The sequence below is a fragment of the Pongo pygmaeus genome, chromosome 20 (assembly GCF_028885625.2).
Source record: "Pongo pygmaeus isolate AG05252 chromosome 20, NHGRI_mPonPyg2-v2.0_pri, whole genome shotgun sequence".
NCBI classification, from domain to species: Eukaryota; Metazoa; Chordata; class Mammalia; order Primates; family Hominidae; genus Pongo; species Pongo pygmaeus.
In genome coordinates, this window is record NC_072393.2 from 4672801 (window position 1) to 4685000 (window position 12200).

Genomic DNA, 12200 nt, shown 5'->3' on the forward strand with positions numbered 1-12200 from the left:
CCTTGCCCAGCCTCAATAAGTGGGTTTAAATTTTTTTTTATTTTCAGAAACAGGGTCTCACTCTGTCACCCAGGCTGGACTGCAGTGACATGATGATAGCTTACTGCAGCCTGAGACTCCTGGGCTCAAGTGATCCTCCCGCCTCAGCCTCCCAAAATGCTGTGATTACCAGGCATGAGCCCAGCAATAACTATTTGTTGAATGAAAATGAATTAGACCACTGGGCGAGGTGGCTCATGCCTGTAATCCCAGCACGTTGGGAGGCCAAGGTGGGTAGATCACCTGAGGTCAGGAGTTTGAGACCAGCCTGGCCAACATGGTGAAACCCCTTCTCTACTAAAAATATAAAAATTAGCTGGGCGTGATGGTGTGTGTCTGTAATTCCAGCTACTCAGGAGTCTGAGGTGGGAGAATTGCTTGAACCCGGAAGGCAGAGGCTGCTGTGAGCTGAGATTGCACCACTGCACTCCACCCGGGCCACAGACCAAGACTCCGACAAAAAAAAAAGAAAGAACGAAAGAAAGAAAGAAGGAAGGAAGGAAGGAAGGAAAAGAAAGAAAGAAAAGGGAAAGAAAGGAAATGAGGCTGGGCACGGTGGCTCACGCCTGTAATCCCAGCACTTTGGGAGGCCATGGCGGGCGGATCACCTGAGGTTGGGAGTTCGAGATCAGCCTGACCAACATGGAGAAACCCCATCTCTACTAAAAATACAGAATCAGCCGGGCGTGATGGCACATGCTTGTAATCCCAGCTACTCGGGAGGCTGAGGCAGGAGAATCGCTTGAACCCAGGAGGAGGAGGTTGCAGTGAGCCAAGATTGTGCCACTGCACTCCAGCCTGGGACACAGAGCAAGACTCTGTCTCAAAAAAAAAAAAAAAAAAAAAAAAAAAGAGAATTAGACCACTGGACAAACCCAAACCAAAAGATCATCTACAAACCCTGTCTCCTGACAAACGTTCCTGGAGAGGGCACAGTCTCTACCCACCTGCCAGCTGACTACCCCTGGTGCACACACTTTGAACCAAACTCCCTCTGTTTTTCAGCCCACGAATTGGCATCACAGGTGAGCTGGGAGACTCTGTAAGGGCCATGAGGGACACGGGGATTATCAGCATCCATCCTGATCAACCAGGCCTCATTTCCAGGCCCCACACCTGCTCAGGGCCGGCAGCAGCTGAGCAGAGCTGAAACTTGAGCCCCTATTCTCACAGCTGTCGACAGAGACACCCAGACCTATGCAGACACAGCTGATGAACCAGGAACAGTCCCTGGGAAGCCCCAGCAGCCCCAGAGGCTGGCGGCATGTCTGGCCACAATTTGGGAAATATTACACTTGTGGGACCAGAGACCTTGAGCTCAAAGGGGCTTAGGATTGCAGCTTGAGACTGGGCGTGGTGGCTCACACCTGTAATCCCAGCACTTTGGGAGGCCGAGGCAGGCGGATCACTTGAGGTCGGGAGTTCGAGACCAGCCTGGCCAACATGGTGAAACTCCATCTCTACTAAAAATACAAAAACTAGTCTGGCATGGTGGCATGTTCCTATAATCCCCCTACTTCGGAGGCTGAGGCAGGAGAATTGCTTAAGCTCAGGAGGCAGAGGTTTCAGTGAGCTGTGATCCCACCACTGCACTCTAGCCTGGGTGACACGGTGAGACTTTGTCTCAAAAAGAAAAAAGAAAAGGCTGGGCGCGGTGGCTCATGCCTGGGATCCCAGCACTTTGGGAGGCTGAGGCGGGCGGATCACGAGGTCAGGAGATCGAGACCATCCTGACTGACACGGTGAAACCCCGTCTCTACTAAAAATACAAAAAGTTAGCCAGGCGTGGTGGCGAGTGCCTGTAGGCCCAGCTACTCGGGAGGTTGAGGCAGGAGAATGGTATGAACCCGGGAGATGGAGCTTGCAGTGAGCCAAGATCGTGCCACTGCACTCCAGCTTGGGTGAAAGAGCAAGACTCCGTCTCAAAAAAAAAAAAAAAAAAAAAAAAAAAAAAAAAAAAGTTTGGGCGCAGTGGCTCATGCCTGTGGTTCCAGCACTTTGGGAGGCTGAGGCAGGTGGATCACCTGACGTCAGGAGTTCAAGATGCAGGGGAGGTTAAGTCCCCAAATTGAGCCTTAGCAGGGGAGGGTTTTTTACTTTGCCCAGGAGAGAATTCAGGGCAAGCTGGTGGTGTTAGCAACCATTTTTTTTTTTAAACGGATTCTCATTCTGTCACCCAGGCTGGAGTGCAGTGGCGTGATCTTGGCTCACTGCAACCTCCACTTCCCGGGTTCAAGCAATTCTCCTGCCTCAGCCTCCTGAGTAGCTAGGACTACAGGCGTGCGCCACCACGCCCAGCTAATTTTTTTTTTTTTTTTTTTTTGAGGTGGAGTTTTGCTCTTGTTGCCCAGGCTGGAGTGCAATGGTGCGATCCTGGCTCACGGCAACCTCCACCTCCCGGGTTCAAGCGATTCTCCTGCCTTAGCCTCCCGAGTAGCTGGGATTACAGGCATGTGCCACCATGCCCAGCTAATTTTGTATTTTCAGTAGAGACAAGGTTTCTCCATGTTGGTCAGGCAGGTCTTGAACTCTTGACTTCAGGTGATCCGCCCACCACAGCCTCCTAAAGTGCTGAGATTATAGGCGTGAGCCATTGCAGCCGGCCTAATTTTTGTATTTTTAGTAGAGACAGGTTTTCACCATGCTGGTCAGACTGGTGTCGAACTCCTGATTCCAAGTAATCCACTCACCTTGGCCTCCCAAAGTGCTGGGATTACAGGCATGAACTGCCGTGCCTGACCGTGGCGTTAGCAATCTTAATTGCAGTGACAGTATAAGCAGCTGCAGAAGTCCTGCTCCTTGCAGAGTAGGGCTACCCCATAGGCAGTGAGCTCAGAGCAGCACCCCAGAGGCAGTTCTGCAGGCGTATTGATACCCGCTTTTAATTATATGCAAATTAAGGAGAAGATTATGCAGACATTTCTAGAAGAACGGTAGTAACTTTTGGGTTGCTGGGTTGTTGCAATGGAAAGGGATGGTTACGTCTGGGTGTTGCCATGGCAATGGTAAACTGATATGGTGCACAGATGGGAAAGTACTTTCTGCCTGTGCCTGTATTAGCTAGTCCTCAATCAGGTCCGGTGTCTGGGCCCACCTGTGGAGTCAAGAGCCCTGCCTCTGACTTCAACAGTCTTTAATGCTTATGGAGGTTGTGAGAATTCAGTGGGTTGACAAATGGTGAGATTGGTGAATACTGAATGCACAATGAATAAAGTTAACTCTTTTTTTTTTTTTTTGAGACGGAGTCTTGCTCTGTCACCCAGGCTGGAGTGCAGTGGTGCGATCTCGGCTCACTGCAAGCTCCACCTCCTGCGTTCACGCCATTCTCCTGCCTCAGCCTCTGGAGTAGCTGGGACTACAGGCTCCCGCCACCACGCCTGGCTAGTTTTTTGTATTTTTAGTAGGGACGGGGTTTCACCGTGTCAGCCAGGATGATCTTGATCTCCTGACCTCGTGATCCACCCGCTTCGGCCTCCCAAAGGGATTACAGGCGTGATAAAGTTAACTTTTAAGTGTGTTATTATTCCATGAATCCAATTCATACTTTCTCAATCGCGGCACTAATAACATTTGGGCCAGATAACTCTTGGTTGGTAGGGGTGGGGTCCTGTACACTATCGGGTGCTGAGCAGGCTCTAACTACTCCATGCCAGAGGCTCGCCCGGTTCTGGGGGTAAAAATGACTCCAGACATTGCTCAGCATTCCCTGGGGACAGAATCACCCACAGGTGATGCCTCTACTGATCTAGGTTAAGTGATTTTAAAGAATGACAATAATTGAAGGAAACCACGATGAGGAGATTAGACACTCCATATCTGTGTAACTAAAAATTGAGAGATGCCCATAAATTTCAAGCTGCAACTATGTGTTTTAAAAAATTGTTTAGGCCAGGCACGGTGGCTCATGCTTGTAATCCCAGCACTCTGGGAGGTCGAGACGGGCGGATCACCTAAGGTCCAGAGTTTGAGACCAGCCTGGCCAACATGGTGAGACCTGCCGTCTCTAATAAAAATACGAAAATTAGCCGAGTGTGGTGGTGCGCGCCTGTAGTCCCAGATACTTGGGAGACTGAGGCAGGAGAATTGCTTGAACCCCGTAGACAGAGGTTGAAGTGAGCTGAGATTGCACCACTGCACTTCAGCCTGGGTGACAGAGTGAGACTCCATCTCAAAAAAAAAAAAAAATTTACAAAAGATCTCTTCAAATGTCAGACAGGCACACTGAAGGCAACACATGTTCCCAGACCACAAAGGAAAAGAGCTGTAAAGGACGTGCTAGCAACAGGTGGCAAAGTGTGCATATGGATTATATATTGGATAATAACATCAAGTCAACGTGAAATTTCATGAATTCATTGTATCTTCATTATTATGTAAGGGAACAGCCTTGTTCTTAGAGGTGCCCAGTCCCTTCCGGGCTTATTAACAATAAACAGGTGTACATATTAAAATGTTCACAACGGGTGAGGTGAGGAAAGACAGTACCTGAGAGGTCATGGTACTCTTCTTGTATCTTTTGATATTCTTTCCAAAATAAAAAGTTAAAAAAAAAAAAAAGACAAAGGCCGGGCATGGTGGCTCACGCCTGTAATCCCAGCACTTTGGGAGGCCGAGGCGGGCGGATCATGAGGCAAGAGATCGAGACCATCCTGGCTAACACGGTGAAACCCCGTCTTTACTAAAAAAAAAAAAAAAAAAAATACAAAAAATTAGCCAGGCATGGTAGTGGGCACCCGTAGTCCCACCTACTTAGGAGGCTGAGGCAGGAGAATGGCGTGAACCTGGGAGGTGGAGCTTGCAGTGAGCCAAGATCGCACCACTGCACTCCAGCCTGGGCGACAGAGCGAGACTCCTCTCAAAAAAAAAAAAAAAAAAAAATCTAAGTAGGGATGAAAAAATTACAAAATAGGCCCGGGCACAGTGGCTCACGCCTGTAATCCCAGCACTTTGGGAGGGTGAGGTAGGCAGATCACTTGAGGTCAGGAGTTCGAGACCAGCCTGACCAACAAGGCAAAACCCTGTCTCTACTAAAAATGCAAAAATTGGCCAGGCATTGTGGCTCAAGCCTGTAATCCCAGCACTTTGGGAGGTCGAGGCGGGCAGATTGCTTGAGGTCAGGAGTTCGAGACCAGCCTGGCCAATGCAGTGAAACCCTGTCTCTACTAAAAATACAAAAAATTGCTGGGGCGTGGTGGTGGGCACCTGTAATCTCCACTACTCGGGAAACTGTGGCAGGAGAATCGCTTGAAATGGGGAGGCAGAGTTTGCACTGAGTCGAGATCACATCACTGCACCCCAGCCTGGGGGACAGAGCAAGACTCCGTCTCAAAAAAAAAAAAAAAAAAAAAAGTAAAAAAAAGTGTGGTGGAGGAGAAGAAATTCTGATTCATGCTACAACATGGATGAACCTTGAGGACATCATGTTAAGTGAAAGAAACCAGTATTAGGAGACAAACGCATAATTCCAGTTACATGAGTTCCCTAGAACCGGCTAATTTATAAAGACAGAAAGTAGGTTGGAGGTTAGCAGGGGCTGGGGAAATGGGGAGTTTTTGCATAATGGGTACAGAGTTTCTATTTAGGAGGCTGGAAAGATTCTGGAGATGATGATGGTGATGGTGGCACAACAGTGAATATACTTAATGCCACTGAGCTGTTCACCTAAAAAGGATTAAGGCCAAGTGTGGTGGTATGTGCCTGTAGTCCCAGCTACTCAGGAAGCTGAGGTGGGACCACTGCTTGAGCCTGGGAGTTTGAGGCTGCAGGGAGCTATGATCAAGCCACTGCACTCCAGCCTGGGGGACAGAGTGAGACCCTGTCTCAAAAAAAAAAAAAAAAAAAAGTTAAAATGGCAAATTTCATGTGATACAGTCATGTATTAATTGATAATGGAAATACATGGGAGGCTGAGGCAGAAGAATCGCTTAAACCTGGGAGGTGGGGATTGCAGTGAGCCGAGATCGCGCCACTGCACTCCAGCCTGGGTGATGGAGCAAGACGCTGTCTCAAAAAAAAAAAAAGGAAATGCATCCAGCAAGATGTGTCATTAGGCAATTTCGTCGTTGTGTGAACATCATAGAGTGTGCCCACGCACACCTAGATGGCACAGCCTACCACACACCTAGGCTGTATGGTATAGCCTAATGCTCCCAGGCTGCAAACCTGCACAGCATGGGGCTGTACTGAATCCTGCAGGCAACTGTAACACGATGGTAAGTACTTGTGTATCTAAACATATCTAAGCATAGAAAAGGTGCAGGAAAAATATTGTATAAACGATTAAAAATTGGCTGGGTGCGGTGGCTCACGCCTGTGATCCCAGCACTTTGGGAGGCTGAGGTGGGTTGATCCCCTGAGGTCAGGAGTTTGAGACCAGCCTGGCCAACATGGTGAAACCCTGTCTCTACTAAAAATACAAAAATTAGCCAGGCGGGGTGGCGGGCACCTGTAATCCCAGCTACTCGGGAGGCTGAGGCAGGAGGATTGCTTGAACCCGGGAAGCAGAGATCATAGTGAGCCAAGATGGCGCCACTGCACTCGCGCCTGGGCCAGAACAAGACTCCGTCTAAAAAAAAAATCTTATTGAACAACCATCATAATTGCAGTCTGTCATTGACTGAAATGTTGTTATGTAATGCTTAATGGTACATATTTTACCACAATAAACACACATAGAGTAATAAGATGTCATTTCCACGCTCAGGTTGTAAGACACTGTAACTTCCAACTTGTTAGCCGAATGTATTGCCTTCTCAGTTTTCAGGCTTCAATAAAGTAATCCACCACGTTGAAGAGACCCCTATGTGAGTTTGCAAGTGGCTCTTTTCCCTTTCCAATCTTTTTTTTCTTTTCTTTTAGATATGGGATCTTGCTATGTTGCCCTGGTTGGGATGCAGTGGCTATTCACAGGTGCAATCATAGTGCACTACAGTCTCAAACTCCTAGCCTCAAGCAATCCTCATGCCTCAGCCTCCAGAGTAGCTGGGCCCACAGGTACTTAACACCTCATCTGGCATCCCCCAGTCAGATATCTGGATGAGACCCCAGCCTTGGCTAACACCTTGATGAAAACCTGTGGAAGGTTCTAAGGCAGGTATGACACAGAAACAGTGAGATAATGAATACGATTATTTTAAGCCAGTAAGATTTGAGGGGCCAGGCAAGGTGGCTCATGCCTGTAATCACAGCACTTTGGGAGGCCAAAATGGGTGGATCACTTGAGCCCAAAGGTTTGAGACCAGCCTGAGCAACATAGCAAAACCCCATTTCTATAAAAATTTTAAAAATTAGCTGGGCATGGTGGTGTGCACCTTTAGTCCCAGCTAGTGTGGAGGCTGAGGTGGGAGGATCGCTAAGTCCAGGAGACAGAGGTTGCAGTGGGCCCTGATTCTGCCACTGCACTCCAGCCTGGGTGACAGAGGGAGAACCTGTCTCAACAACAACAAAAAAGATTTGGGGCTATTTGTTACACAGCAATAAATAACCAATACACGTGTGTGTGTGTGTGTGTGTGTGTGTGTGTGTTGTTTGTTTGTTTGGTTTTGAGACAAAGTCTTGCTCTGTCACCCAGGCTCTGGAGTGCAGTGGCATGATCTAGGCTAATTGAAACCTCCCCCCCCACCGGGTGCAAGTGATTCTTCTGCCTCAGCCTCCCGAGTAGCTAGGACTACACGTGTGCCACACCATGCCTGGATAATTTTTATATTTTTAATAGAGAGGGGGTTTCACCATATTGGCCAGGCTGGTCTCGAACTCCTGACCTCGTGATCCACCTGCCTTGGCCTCCCAAAGTGCTGGGGTTACAGACGTGAGCCACCGCGCCCGGTACACTATTGTTTTTTATCATTATTATTAGAGAAAGTTTCACAAAGTGAATGAATATGTGGGCTTTTGTAGCCAATCCTAGAGGGTGGGAGTCCCTCCCTGCCTCCTAGCTTGTACTTGCCCCATTGGGAGCCTCAGTTTTCTCATCTGTAAAAGGGGAATGATAGCAATGCCTTCTTCTGGGGTATAAGAAGGATGAGATGCAAATAAAGTGTTTAGCTCAGGCTCTGCACGTAGGGAGTGGTCAGTTACAGGGGCCGTGGTGATGATGCTGATGGCTAGGGGGACAGAGACTGTCTCCTGTCTTGTCTGGTGACATCCTCTTCTGAACAGAGACTTGGAGCCTGCAGGGGTTTCAGCAATTGTTTGTTGATGCTGCAAGATCTCTGTGGCCCTGTCGTGTTTGTCTGTCTGTCTTTCAGCGTGCCCTACCCTCTGTGCTCGCTGGCCCGGTTCGTGATCCTCGCCGTGTCCTGTCCACCCACGTGGATGTCCCGTCATGTCCGTGGGGGGCTCGGAGCGACTGAGCTGTGGGGGCCGGGGACTGGGAGCGGGAGCTGAGGGAGGGAGGGAAGGAGGGAGGGAGGGAGGGAGGCAGCGCTTGCCTGGCCCTCATGATCCCCCCTCCTCGTCTCTTGCCGAGGACCCTCAGCGCAGCCACTTCTTCAGGCACTCGGCGGAGGGAACGCGCGTAGGCGTTGCCCTGGCAACGCCGGGATGCCCAGCAACAAGTCCACGGCGTGTGTCACGTGCTCGGCGCGGACCAATCCGAGGTCCCGCCGGGAAGCAGGTCAGCCTGGGCCAAAGTCCGCCTCCTCCCTCCCGGCGAGAGGCTCCCAGCTAATTACCGTAATTGCGGTGGGAGAGCTGCCGGGTGCGCGGGGGCTGGGGCTGGGGGCTGGGCAGGCCCTGAGGAGCTGAGCGGGGAGGGCTGGAAAACAGGACTCTCTCTTCCAACAGCCTTGCCGCTGCCTCCAACCCCACCATCGAAGCGCTCATTAGGCGCCTACTGTGTGCACCTGCTGTTGGAAGGGGTGAGGTTGGAGTGTTTCCAGTAGGGGTGGGGAACCCTAGCCTCCAGCCTGGGTAAACCTAGATTTGGGGGCGCGGGGAACAGATTTGACTCTTAAGACTCGGGGTCTCATGGAAACTGTCCAATCGCTGTTGGCTGTATTGAACCAATCCCCCCTCCCCCATCCCGATGGGTCACGGTTTCCTCCTGCACAAAAATACAAAAAGTTTAACTCTTGAAGGGAGTGTATTAGAAGATTTGTCTCTGGGTGGACAGAATTCACATCCCGTCTCTGCCATTTACGGCTGCGTGACTCTAGGTGAGTCCCTTAACCTCTGTGAGCCCTCGACTCCTCATCGGTTAAAAGAACAAATAGGACCGGGCACAGTGGCTCACGCCTGTTATCTCAGCACTTTGGGAGGCTGAGGCAGGCAGATCACCTGAGGTCGGGAGTTGGAGACCAGCCTGGCCAACATGGTGAAACCCCATCTCTACTAAAAGTACAAAAATTACCCGGGCCCGGTCGCAGGCACCTGTAGTCCCAGCTACTCGGGAGGCTGAGGCAGGAGAATTGCTTGAACCTGAGAGGTGGAGGTTGCAGTGAGCTGAGATAGCGCCATTGCGCTCCAGCCTGGGTGACAGAGCAAGACTCCGTCTCATATTATTGAGAGAATGTGTGTGAAGTGTACAGCAAGTATTTAATAACAGCAGCTAATCATCACCATGGTCCCAGCTCTCAGTTAGGAGCTGTGAGACCTTCCAAGTGTCATTTAATGGCACTGAGCCCCAATTGTTTCCATAGATAAGGTGAAGGAGTGGGAGAAGTGGCCTCGTGTCAGATTCCCTGCCACTGCCGTTTGTTTCCTACACAATGTTCTCTGGGTTGTTTTTGTTTCTAATTAATAATAGCTCAATGCCAGGTACAGTGGCTCTCACCTGTAATCCCAGCACTTTGGGAGACCTGGCGGAGGCAGGAGGATCTCTTGAGGCCAGGAGTTCAACACCACCCTGGGTGACAGACTGAGACCATGTCTCTAAAAAAAAACAGAAATTTAAAAAAAGAAAGAAAATTAGCTCAAAGTGGGGGCCTTCATGTGAAGGCATTTAAATTTCTGATTCCTAGACTACTTGATTTTTTTTTTTTTTTTTTTTTTGAGATGGAGTTTTGTTCTTGTTGCCCAGGCTGGAGTGCAATGGTGAGATCTTGGCTCAATGCAACCTCTGCCTCCCAGGTTCAAGCGATTCCCCTGCCTCAGCCTCCAGAGTAGCTTGGATTACAGGTGCGTGCCACCTGTATTTTGTATTTTTAGTACCGACGGGGTTTCACCGTTTTGGCCAGGCTGGTCTCGAACTCCTGACCTCAGGTGATCCTCCCACCTCGGCCTCTCCAAGTGCAGGGATTACAGGCTTGAACCACCACGCCCGGCCTAGCTGATCTCTTAACTCCTTTCCAGTTATTTGCTTTGTTTGTTCTTTTGTCAACAAGCATTAATTGAGCACCTAGTGTGTACCAGGCTCTACTGTGGGTCCGAGTCCTCAGCCTCGCTGTGCTGAACTCAGGGTCTAACTGAGCCGGACTGCAGGGCAGCTTCGAGGAGTAAATGAGATCTTTCAGTCGTTCAATGAATTTCAGGCGTTGGGAAATCCAGTGCCAATAGTTGTGACTACGGCGTTGACCACAGGAAGTGGCCCAGGACCTCAGTGGACGGGAGGGCACATCTGATCATCCATCGTTCAGTTTCGCCAGTGCTGATTTCCTCCTCCAGGTCTTTCCTCCCGCTTGCTGTTCCATCTTTCCTGGAAGACTTTCTCCTGAGCAGGCCCTCTCCTCACCTGCTCCGGGAACAGCAGGAGCAAAGACACAAATGGCAGAGCCTCTGAGGGGCTCCCCTTGGTGTACCCCCCTCCACCACTGTGGCTGCCAGGAACTGTCTTCCTATCTGCTCCCCTCTTAGAAGGGCAGTCACCAGAAGGCAGTTGCAGAGAAGGACAGTACTTGGAAGTTGTTTTTGTTGTTGTAGTTGTTGTTTTTGAGACAGGGTCTTGCTCTGTTGCCCAGGCTGGAGTGCAGTGGCACGATAATAGCTCACTGCAGCCTGGACCTCCTGAGCTCAAGCCATCCTCCTGCCTCAGCCTCCAGGGTAGCTCGGATCACAAGTGCATGCCACTATGCCCACCTAATTTTTGTATTTTTTGTAGAGGCAGGGTCTTGCTATGTTGCTTAGGCTGGTCTCAAACTCCAGCCTCAATTGATCCTCCAGTCTTGACCTCCCGGATTACTGAGATTACAGGTGTGATCCACCGTGCCTGGCCCAGAATTTTGTTAATATGCATTTTTCAGGAGGCTCTGCAAGCTAAGAAGGGAGAATACAGCTTCCATGCGAGGGCCTCCCAGGACTCAGGGCTGGTGAGCAAACCAGGTCTGTAGGAACTTGGCTTGACTCTGCAGCCCAAAAGCCACCTTTTGGAGGCTTGGGTCTGGTCCCACTTCAGACTCAGGTACTAACCACAGAATTTGGCTGAAAGTGGGGACTCTGGTCTCAAAAGGCAGCTCTCTCTGTTTCTCTGCTGTGTGAGCCTGGGCAAGAGTCTCAACTCTCTGTGCTTGCTTTTGCACCTGGACATGGTGCTAATAAGCACCAAGCTTGGAAAGTTAATGTGAGGATGAGATGAAAAGAGCCGGCACCTAGTAGGTTTTCAATAAATGGTAGCTGGCATTATCATTTACACAGATTGGGGACTGATTGGAAGGAAGCCGTGACGGCCACAGAACCAACAGAAAGCTAGAAAATCGCTTTTGAGAACAGGCAGATGCCAAGAGAAGAGCCAATGAGGGGAGCAGCAAGATGGCAGGCAGGGAAATATCAAGCCTAGCCCCAGACAGCCTCCGTCTTTCAGTAGGACTACGGGCTAGCAATCCAACCTGTGTCTTCTTCCCTTTCCCCATCTTTCAAACAGGAACAAAACAACAGGTCCTGGCTCCCTGAAGGATGAGGGTGTGAGTTGGAACAGATACCCTTGGAAAGGTTCTGGAAGGTTCCAGAAGGTTCTGGAAGGCTCTGGAAGGTACAAATCTGGAACTCATCGTATCATTGACAAATATCTATTGGGGCTCAATATTTTCAGGACATGGTGCTTCATGTTAGGGCTGCCAGAAAGTATGGCAAGCCAAGAAAAGAAACATCAAAGAGGGGGATAGGAAAGCTGGATTCTAGTCCTGACTGGGCCTCTGACATGCTGTTTGAGCTCTCTGGGCCTCAAGGAATTGAAAAGTAGGGGTGTTCTATAATAGGAAGGCCACCCTTCAGAGCCCTTCTCTGCCCCC